The 10,943-nt window shown below is 39.8% G+C and overlaps 1 long non-coding RNA gene across 2 annotated transcripts in view; it reads left to right on the top strand.

The window, feature by feature from the left end:
• LOC135111327 (uncharacterized) overlaps nt 1-9,944 on the top strand; it is a 10,395-nt gene extending 451 nt beyond the window's left edge. For both annotated transcript variants that reach the window (XR_010273703.1, XR_010273702.1), the window contains 2 exons: nt 8,889-8,963; nt 9,726-9,944. This is a non-coding gene — a long non-coding RNA (uncharacterized LOC135111327). The remainder of the gene's footprint in view (nt 1-8,888; nt 8,964-9,725) is intronic.
• Nucleotides 9,945-10,943: the final 999 nt, after the last annotated feature.

Genomic DNA, 10,943 nt, shown 5'->3' with positions numbered 1-10,943 from the left:
GCTCGTAAAAAGACGATATATAAATTTTTGAATGATTAGAGGGTCCATCAGACAATATCCCGAATATGTGGTTGTTAAGTGGCAGCCAGGGACTTTGTGTGGTAGTCGTGATGTAATCATTACATGACAGTTGAGGAGAGGCGTCACGGGTACAGATGCCAATCGTCGGGAGCCAAGGATAATGTTTCGATAAAATAAAAGCTGATTTTGCCCGATTTTTTTTTTTTTTTTTTTTTTTTTTTACACGAATTAAGAAATTTAAATAGATGCGGTTTCCAAAAAAAAAAAAAAAAAGAAAAAGAAAAAGAAAAAAAGTGCACGTGTGTTGACGACACCAGCTGACAGCAGTCTGTGAAGCACAGTAACAGGAGTGTAAGGTGTTCATCGCCAGAAAAGGACTGCTGTACTGTTGCCCGTGCTGAAAGACTCGGTAAGTACTGTATCTACTGTATCTACTGTTAATATTCGTGAATTTACAGAATCATGACTGTCTCTACAGGCGAACGATTATTTTCTTAAAATAAAACTGTATACTTCATTGTAATATATATAGTAACCACGGAAAGTTGCAAAACCAATGCTCGCTGTTTTCCTTGACAAGGGTATGTTGTAAATGTGCCCATTCATCACCATACCAGGACTTGCCGGTGATTATCATACAGTGGCAAGCCTCTTAGGCATAGCTTGTCACTGATTTCAAGGCGCCTTCCCAGTTGTTGGGAGAAGGTAGGCATCGGTCCTCCTACCTTCTCCCACATCTGGTAAAGCGCATGCCAACCTCTTCTTTCTTAGACTTTCAGGATGGTTGGAAAAAGATAACGCAGTAGGAAAAGACGCCAATTTTTCGCCTTACATCAAGCATGCATTACTTGGAAGGTGACAAGCTGTATGTATGATAATTACCCACAAGTTACGATATGGTGATGGATGCGCGTTTTAATTACAGACCCTCATCAAGAACAGCGGGTATCTGGTTTTGCAAATTTCCGTGGTTACTGTTCATTACCTTCGCCGTTTTTTCCTTCTAACCCAGTTCAGTTTGTTGTGTCCATCTTCTATGTGCTTCATCTTCTGGTGAGACGGACGTTATTCTGTATTGACACAAATTATATCTAAATTGTTATTAGTTATTATTATTATTATTATTATGTTCTTGCTGATATCTACCACCATTACTACTACTACTACTACTACTACTACTACTACTACTACTACTACTACCACTACCACTACTAAAACCACTACTACTACCACCGCCATCATCACCATCACCACCATCACCAGCACTAGCATCAGGGTTAACGCATTATTACATCATTATTTAAATATTCTTAAATAATTCATGGAGCCGTCACTTACTCACGCGGGAAATGACAATGAGTGACAGGGAATCATAAGAGATGGAAGGACTGGAGTGAATGGTGTAGGAGAAACTGGCGATGGTATCTTTTCTGAGTAGCAGTGATAACAACAAAAGAAAATAAGGGAAGCTGCAAGAAGCCATCAGGCCTAAACGTGGCACTCTCTGCATAAAACTTGCTGTCCATTTCCATTCGTCATCCCCATCCACAAATCTCTGAACAAACTCAGTCTGAACCCAAAGAACACTCACATTTGTCTTCAGCATAAAGTTCTTTGCAAAATGGGACTTGGAATAATTTCTTGTCAGCATGAAAGTGCTATAAATGTAGGATTGGCTAATTGGGGATTTTTATGTCTCATTTTTCTCGTATTCAAATTATAGATTCACATCACTTTTACGGTAATTGAGGAAAAGCAGGCCTGTTAGGTATTCTGCATTTTGTAGAGGAACTGTTGGGTACGTGATTTTTTCTTTTCTTTTCTTATCTTTTCTACCGCAGTAGGCAATTTGTTGAATGTTTAGGTTTAGGTACGCGTCCGAAAGGTTCGTTCATCATATTCAAAGCATGAATTATGGGTAAGCAGAAGCTCTACAGAATCTGGCATGAACACCAATGCTCATTTCGAAAACCCCTTGCTCTCTCATAAGGTTAAGGGTTACTTTCAAAGCCTTCAAAATTTATGTTATGTTTTCTTTAATTTATTTTCATTTTTTTTCCCACTGATGCCAAAGAGTGTAGGTTCGTGGTACATGAAGTGAACATAAATACAAACAAAATATCGCAATACTGAAACGTTTTGATCTTTCATGAGGACGATTTTCAAAAGCCACAGGTTATAAATCGATATAAATCACCGATGCTGCAGAATCCTTGTTGAAATAGGCGTAGACTCGTAAAAACACCAATAACATGCATCAGAACCCGGACATGAGACAGCTAAGTGTGTCAGAATACCAGGAAGACGGAGTTGCTGAAGCCAGGAGCTGTATTAAAACCCCAAGCGGTGATGGATGGTGATGGGGAGGGATTTGTGAATGATGGGTGGTGATGGGTGGTGGTGCTTGGTGATGATGGCTGGTATTGGGGGATGATTTGTGGTGGTGTTCGTGGTGGTGATAGGGAGTGATGAATAGCAATGGGAGTGATGGTGGTGATGACTAGCAGTGGACTCGATGGCTATATTGCAACTATTCTGTACCGTATTCCATCAATAGTAGTGGTATAGTAGTAGTGATGGTGGTGATAGTTATGCAGCAATAGTACTTAAAAATTATAGTAGTACCAGCAGCAACAACAGGACTAGTAGTAATAGAAGTCAAAATCAGGAGAAAATATGAATAGGAAAACCTCCAAGAGAGTAAAGTAACGCCCTTAGCGAAATATTTAGTATCCTTCACTCAGACACGTTAAAATCCTTGACATTGTAACGACTAGTCAGATTCATTACACCATTGCATTTCGTGATGGCCGCTGCATTTTCACGTAGCTAATTGTTACATATTACCGGCCGCAGTTCTTTCAATCACAGTTGTATATATATATTTTTTTTTACCCCATAATTCTTTTCAGTAGGAATTGCAGTGCCTAACAGTTTCTTGCAGTATGTTATTTATGATGTCATTCCTTTGCAAATGCTGTATAGGGACGTTTACCTGTTGCATTCACTTGTTCCTTTATGTGTATTCGTGTTTATCTCATGTACCACGAACCTACACTATTTTAATCCAGTTGGTTGTAACTCACTGAGAGACCCATCGGGGAAATTCAAACATGCATACAAACAGGGAAATCAAAGTATCTGCAATCTGACAGGCAGACGGACAGACAGACAGGTAAACATACGAACAGGTAAAAACATAGAAAGACAAAAACATATAACGAGAAATCTATACTAGTAGAAATGTAGACAAAAACATCCAGACATTCAGACTTACATTGCGCAGAGAGAAGTAGAGAAAAAAGAGGTAATGGATAAATGAATACACAAACAGTAGGGTAGATTAACAGATAGACATAGCAGCTACACACACACACACACACACACTTTTACCTCTCCTTGAATCAGGTGTGTTTGGTCCTCTGCGTCCACTTGCTGTTTTTTCCCCCCATTTTTTCCCAACGCCATTACTTTTTTTCCTCAACAACATTGCTTTTTTTTTTTTATTTAGTTTTAGAAATCTGTCTTTTTTTTTTTTTCTTTTGAGGGGCGTAAACTTTTCCCAACCACGGGCTTCAAATAAAATAGAGAGCGAAATACGAAGCATGAATGTTCTGGTTTGGGAAGAAGAGGATGGAGTGAAGGAGAGACAAAATTGGTGAGGAGGAGAAAAGGAAGGGAAGAGAAGACGGGGAATAGTGAAGATGTTTTAAGAACCGTAAATATTAGTGACATATACACGATTTTTTTTTTCTTTTTTCAGTAAGCCACGAAATAATAACAAGAAAGAGGCGGGAAAATATGAACAGGAAAACTATTCACGAAACGGTAACAATGGAGGCACTGCAGGAGAAAATAGAAGAGAGGAAACAGAGAAAATGTCACGACGTAAAAATAATGAACGAAAAGATAAGTTCAATTTAGTTCAAGTAATTTAATGCCACAATATCCTCCTTTGTCCTGAGTCTCCTTCAATGTTATATTCATTTTTGATAGATTTCCTCGAAGAACCTTTTTGTTGTTAAATGAAGACTGTTACAAGGAAAGCGGATTACAAGAGAACGACCAAAATCTTATGTGTATAGTGTTATTTTTCAGACGCGCACATATAGAAGCGTTTAGAGAAAAGCACGTCAGAGAGAGAGAGAGAGAGAGAGAGAGAGAGAGTGTGTGTGTGTGTGTGTGTGTGTGTGTGTGTGTGTGTGTGTTCAATTCTTTGTTTCCGTCGCCTCAAGCTTGCAGATTTACTTCTCATTGTTTCACGTCGAGGACGCCACAGTGTCACATCCTGCTTTCCACCGCAGTATGATGCATTCCCTCGGTGCCACAGCTCCTGCATGTCTGGCACTACTCGTCGTAATAACTTATGGGCTCTTATCATTTTCACATTTCCTGCAAGGCATTATATATATTAAACATTGTGAGACTAAGTATCAAATAACAATTGCTGGTTACACGTTTGAAGACATCAGTAAGAGAGATCTTCTGAGCCTGAAAGTGAGGATATTATTTAATGTAATGTTACCAGCGCGGGGAAACAAATTAGTAAATTAGTTAGCGTAAAGTATTTCTAGCGTCATACGAAATGCGAGAAACAGAGTTATACGAAATACACACAAGTACAAACAAGGCATACCTATTTATCCAAAGGAGTAGTTTAAGGTCTTGCTTGTAGAGGGCAGTACACATTAAATACATATATCAGGCATGTCACGCTCTCATCTCCACCTCTTGTCGTGCCGCTAAGTAAATGAATTCTGCGCCTCAGACACAGATGGCGGAAAAAAGAGAACTGTGCTTGTACCATTGAGCCGTCAGTGTGATCGTTGCCTCTATAATGAAGTGAGTAATCGTGCTTGTGTTCCCGTAACCGGCTTATGTTTCAGTAATGAGGAAAGTTTATGGACATTCAGGGATATTGTTGTGGCAAAAACACGCATCACTGAGATAATGTAATGGCATAACGGGATTACTTTAATGCAATTTCTGATGCCGTGAGTACTAAGCTATGACTGTAAGCTAGGACTGTCTGCTGCTTCCCGCTGTCTTTACCAAGCATTGTAATAGCAGCTTCGTTCATGCCAAATATCCTGGTGGTAACGGGAACAGTAAAAGATATAAGGACATTAGAAAATATGCTTCGTAATTAGTTATATATATACGGTGGAAGTTAAGGATTTAAGTTGATACAATTCGTGTGTGGGTTACACTGAAGGATTTTTTTTTTTTTTTTTTTTTTTTTTTTTTTTTTTTTTTTTTTTTTTTTTGAGTACTTGAATTGGTCCTGTGTGTGTGTGAGGCTACTCAGCTAAAGACACATCTCGATAATGCCTTTTAGGTTTACTTTACCGCCCAGCATTGTACCCCACGTAAGGGCACTTCACCACAAGCACTCAATTTACGCTTAATGTAGTGATGCGCCGCCCAGCCCTTGATGGTTTAAAAGACTCACCATAACCAAAACACGTCTGTGATTGGAGGGAGGGGAATTTAATCAGTGTCAGTAATATTGAAGGTAAAGAATGAGAGACGGGGAGGGAGAGAATGAAGGATAGGGGGGAGAGGGGGGGGCGAGGTAGTAATTGGTGATCTGCTCGTTTTACCAGTTGTCGCATTCACTGGGTCAGCGTTTGGTGATGTTCGGGAGCAATGAGTGAACGCTACGCTGCACTTCGCTGAATTAATTTGATTGCATTAATTCCCCAATGAAACTTTATTTTATTTTATTTTTTTTTCCATCCGCTGACTGCGTTTCATGTGCACACCCACGCTTCTAATCGTACTCCGCCTGGCACGAGGACCCAACCTGCTGGCCTCCTCTCCTTTCATCTCTGCTCGGGCGGTGGAGCAGATTTTTTACCTGACGTATTTTACACCTACATGTGATTTGTGGGCAGCGACGCGAGGCCTGCCATTCAGTATGCAGGGACGTGTTTTTTTTCCTGGTACCATTAGCATTCTCCAGACTGAAGCAGGGCTGGGGATACTTCGTGTGTGTGTGTGTGTGTGTGTGTGTGGGTTGAGCAGGATAGGAGATCAAGGAGTGTCTAGGCATGTCCGTTTCCCTGACACGCGCTGTAGCATCCAACATAAAGGCTGAACAAAGGTATACATTTCAGTGAAGCCAAGGATACGTGTCAGTGCAGCAAAGGATATGTCCCTATGAAATTTCAGTGAAGTGATGTGATTAATTGCAAAACATGGCTACTGAATGCAATAGAATGGAGGTAAAGCATAAAACGACTAAAAGTAATATTGCCACAGAATCATTCACTTTATTTTTTTGTGTGTGTTCATGATCTTTAATTTCGTATATTTTATTTTTTATGATTTTGATTAGTTGACTAATTAGTTTGTGTATTTGTTTACGTATGTTTATTTGTTTATTTATATTTACTTAACTGTGAATTCAGCTCTCGATATATCTACTTATTTACTTATTAATTTTGCTTCTTAGTTTTTATTTCGCAGATTTTGGCTTTTCACTACGGTTTTAATAATGTATATCTTCATTTCAATGTGTACATACATTTATATGGCGACTTATTCACTCTTACACACGCGCACTATGAAGTTTAGGTTTCAGTTAAATATTTGACTTATTTCAAACTATACATAAATAAAATGGAGAGGTGAACTGTCTGTCACGCACTGGTGTCTCGTGGGTACTGGACTCCCGCCAACCTCTCTCTCTCTGTGCATACTTCATAGCGTGTCTGAACAACTGTAAAACAAAAAAACATTTAAAGGGGACCCAGCGAAAGATGTTGTGGCTGTACTGTGTTTCTGAGGCTGTGACTGGAGTGTAGGTGCTTGAATAACAAATACGCACTTTAATTCCTTGATGGTCATGTCGTAGATCTCCAAACACCGATGCCAAGAGAATAGGATGAAGTGCTTGTTTACTTAACTCTCCCTAAAAAGAAATGTAGTAGAAAAGGATAAAAATCGGACTGGCCATGTAAGTTACGCAGATGTTTTCATACTCCGCTCATGGGAAGTATAAAAAGAAACCCGCGAAAAATTCCGTAGTATTACTATTGAACAGGATGAAAGATGAAAGATACCGGCTAACATCTGCATTAGTAAGGTGGACGGAATACGAATGAGCACGAAGAAAGAAAGCCTTGTGCTGCGAGACCTTGGAAGATGAGGAAAGCATGTCACCACGACGTTCACAAGAGCAGTAATTCACTCACTCCGGATTCGCATAAATTTTCCAGTGTGCGTGGTATTACCCAGATGCTTCACACCAAGACGGAAAGAATCATGTATGCAAAACTACAAAAAAAAAATAAATAAATAAATAAATAAATAAATAAATAAAATAAAAAAAACGGAAATCAGCTTATGTTGTTGGCTCTCCGTACTTGTTCTCTTTCACTCACTATTTATGTAAGACGTTGTTCACTTAGAGGGGAACGTACAGGTGTCTAGAATAAAGGAACATGCATTCAAACATTGAGAAGAAATGAAAGGAAAGAGTGACGGAAGGAGAGAGAGAGAGCAGGGAAAGACGGATATAGATGAGTTAGGGATGAGGAGAGGCAAAGAGAGACTGGAGAGAAGCAGGAAGTGAAGCTAAAAGTCTAAAAGATTACGAGTATGCGGGATATTGTCATGAAAAGTTGATAAAATTGATAGAAAACCGCTTTTTTACGCCAAGTTAGTGAAGGAACGAATAGAAATATCAGCTTTGAAGACGGAAATGTTTAAGGATAAGAGCGTCTGTAGATTAATGATACCAGAAGTGCCTGGTATCCAGATCAGCGGAATGCAAAGTGGCTCACTGTGATAAGGGTTGCAGGAGACTTACGTACGTCAAGAATGCCTTATGCTGCCAACTCACGCGTAGTAAAGCCGGGACAGTGCCAGTAAAGAAGGAATTTAAAGTGACACAATTTTCTCGTATCTTCCACTTACAGAGAGCAAGTTATCATTTATACTGGTAAATATATGAGTAAGAATTAATGGAAGAAGAGTATTTTGACACGAGTTTCTTTTGTATTGAATTGATATGTGGATCAGGCGATAAACAATAATTTTTAGCCTGTTAGAGTTACATGGATAAATTCACTGTAAAATTCTTCGGCTGCAAATTGAGACGGCAGACTAATGCTACGAGGTTAACATTAACAGTTGATCATCATTTTGTACGTGGCTATTGAGGAAGGTCTGGTCACGCCTGTCACTCTCTTCCTAAAGGTGTATCTTTGTGATTCTTCAGGATATCCTCGTAAAATATTTAATTTTAAAAACACTTCTGTGAGACGCGCTCTAGTGAATCTCTGACTCGCAATCAATCGCAAGCCACTAGTCAACACATAAAAGTTTAATTTACCATGGAAACGCTTGTATTTTTCCCGCAGTTATTGATACACAAAAGTTTGGAGTATTGAGATGATAGAGCAATAAAGGGAGCCAATAAATGAAAACCAGCCTTTTCCCAGGTAAGTGGGTGGACACAGCAGGAAAGGCTGAGTATTGAATTAGAATACCTAACAAAGTAAACCAGAGGAATTTACAAATGTAAGATTTTATTAAATTATTAAACTTAAAACTAGTCAAAAATAGAAAATATAAAAATAATTACCCTCCTACATACATTATCACATTTTTCTCTTCCTCACGTCCATCCTCTTACCACGTTTTGCATTTATTATAATTTTTAACTTTTTTTTTCAGATTTCTTCAAATGTTTTCATAATACGTATGTGCATGCTTGTTTGTTTATAGGAGGTATGTACATAAACGTAATTCTACACACACACGCACATACCGTATAAACTGTATGATTATTATTTTTCCTTTTTTTCTGGCAAATGTCTGAAATAATTTATCTTTTTTCCTTTAAATTTGTCACTAAGGCCCTCCTGAGTCAGATCCCAGCGCCACCAGATCATCCCCTGCACTTCATTCTGGCCAGTGTCCCAGTCTCAGAGGTGGGTTGCTTTCCTGAAAACCACATCACGCTGACTTACTGTCTTATTCACCCTCTCATGAATGCTTGAGGCTCTGTGACTTGACTCCTTCCCATCTGTCCATCCCTTCCCGGCCTGCCTTGCTCTGTCACCTGATGCAGATCCATCTTTTCCCCTGATTCTCCTGCATTCTTTCAATATGATCACACCAGTTCAATACGCCTTGATCTTCTCTCTCTCCAGCAAGCTACTCCGGTTTCCACAGAAGTCTCTCATCCAGCTACTCCTTACTCATTAATTCATCTCACACATGACATCTCAAGACACTTTTTTGGGGGACTGGCATCTTCATTGTGCTCTTTTTCACCTTGTTGTCTGCAGCCAGAATCCTTCTTACATAAGGAATCTCATTTGTAGCTGGTATTTTGCTTGGCGATGTATTCAGTGCCAAGTCTCAGTCATACAAGATATTACCATTTTCCCACACACACATCCTCTTTTCTTTGCTTGGGAGTGTATACATGGTTGTTAGATAGCGTTCTATATGTATAATGTAAGGTGATGTATAAAAAAAAGTATTCGTTATAAAGTAAGGAAGGTTTGTTTCGCTCATGTAAAGAGAAGAGCTGTTGTTATATTTGAACTGTCACTTGGGGAGACTCAGTGATGATAACTTACGTATCTACATATCTTCCATCCATTGAGGCTTTTCTCCTATTACTGCTTTACAAAATTGAAACATGTACGAATCACTCCTGACTTTAACCATATTTTTCCTTTCAGGTGGTCGTGGTTCAGTGCCTTCCTCTGGTGTTTTTCTACGTGCACAGTAGCGTGTTGGACCTACGCATGGCTGCAAAAAAAAAAAAAAAAAAACACGCCACTCTTTTACCACAGAAGCATTCAGTTCACCAATGACGCCAAACTTTCCGGTGAGTTTCTATTTCCGTGTCTGGTGGTGAATTAGTTTATCAGCAAGCACTTTGGCGTCTATATGGCGTCTTTATTACCTCGCCAGTGCCTGCGCCTCGAGGGAAGACTCCGCGCAGAGAGACCTTCCTCAAGAATTGCAAAATTTCCATTAAAACTTCGGACGTATTGTTAAAGGGTTCATTCTTGCGTCTCTCTCTCTCTCTCTCTCTCTCTCTCTCTCTCTCTCTCTCTCTCTCTCTCTCTCTCTCTCTCTCTCTCTCTCTCTCTCTCTCTCTCTCTCTCTCTCTCTCTCTCTCTCTCTCTCTCCATTTATTACTTATATTAGCAATTGGTAAGGCAAAATTTATATGAATACTAGACATTTTAATGCAGAAATAAAGACTACGATATCAAAATAATGAATTGAAGTCGAGGTGCAATGGCCGCCACGAACTTACGTATAATGCATATCGATTATTTTGCTGCTCCTAATCTTGAATATCACCAAAATACGGCAGTAGCGAGATAGGCGATAGCTCTTAATTGCAGATGGTGGTGGTGGTGGTGGTGACAGTGGCAGTGGTAGTGGTAGCGTTGATGTTGACTGCGATATTTTCATCATAGAGGCTGTAATATGAGCTCAATGAGGGTGGGGCGGCTCATGCATGGCGGCAGGCGGTGGCAGCGGCAGTGGTGGTCGTAAATGTTATAAGGACGTGCTGCTGCTGGAGGCCTCATAGGGACGCGGACTATTTTCATGCCCTGCTGATGGTAATGGTGCCACTTTATATAGAGGGGCTTTATATACTCGCGTGCAGCACGGTAATGGTGGTGGTGGTGATCGTGATGGTGGTGGTGGTGGTAGGAAGTGTGGTGGTTTTCATGATACGAGTGTGGTGAAGGGAAACGTAACAATGAAGGGTACTGATGTTTTCTTTCTTTTCCTTTATTTTCCTTTTTTACATGTTAAAGAGCAGAGAGAGAGAGAGAGGGAGAGGGAGAGAGATAACCGTTCATAATAAGGGAATAGCTTTTCAGTATTACCTGAAATTATCTCGGTGCAAGCAGGTTGGGTAGCAGACCTTCAGG

The sequence above is a fragment of the Scylla paramamosain genome, chromosome 21, assembly GCF_035594125.1.
Source record: "Scylla paramamosain isolate STU-SP2022 chromosome 21, ASM3559412v1, whole genome shotgun sequence".
NCBI classification, from domain to species: domain Eukaryota; kingdom Metazoa; phylum Arthropoda; class Malacostraca; order Decapoda; family Portunidae; genus Scylla; species Scylla paramamosain.
This window is presented reverse-complemented; position numbering and strand designations above follow the sequence as displayed.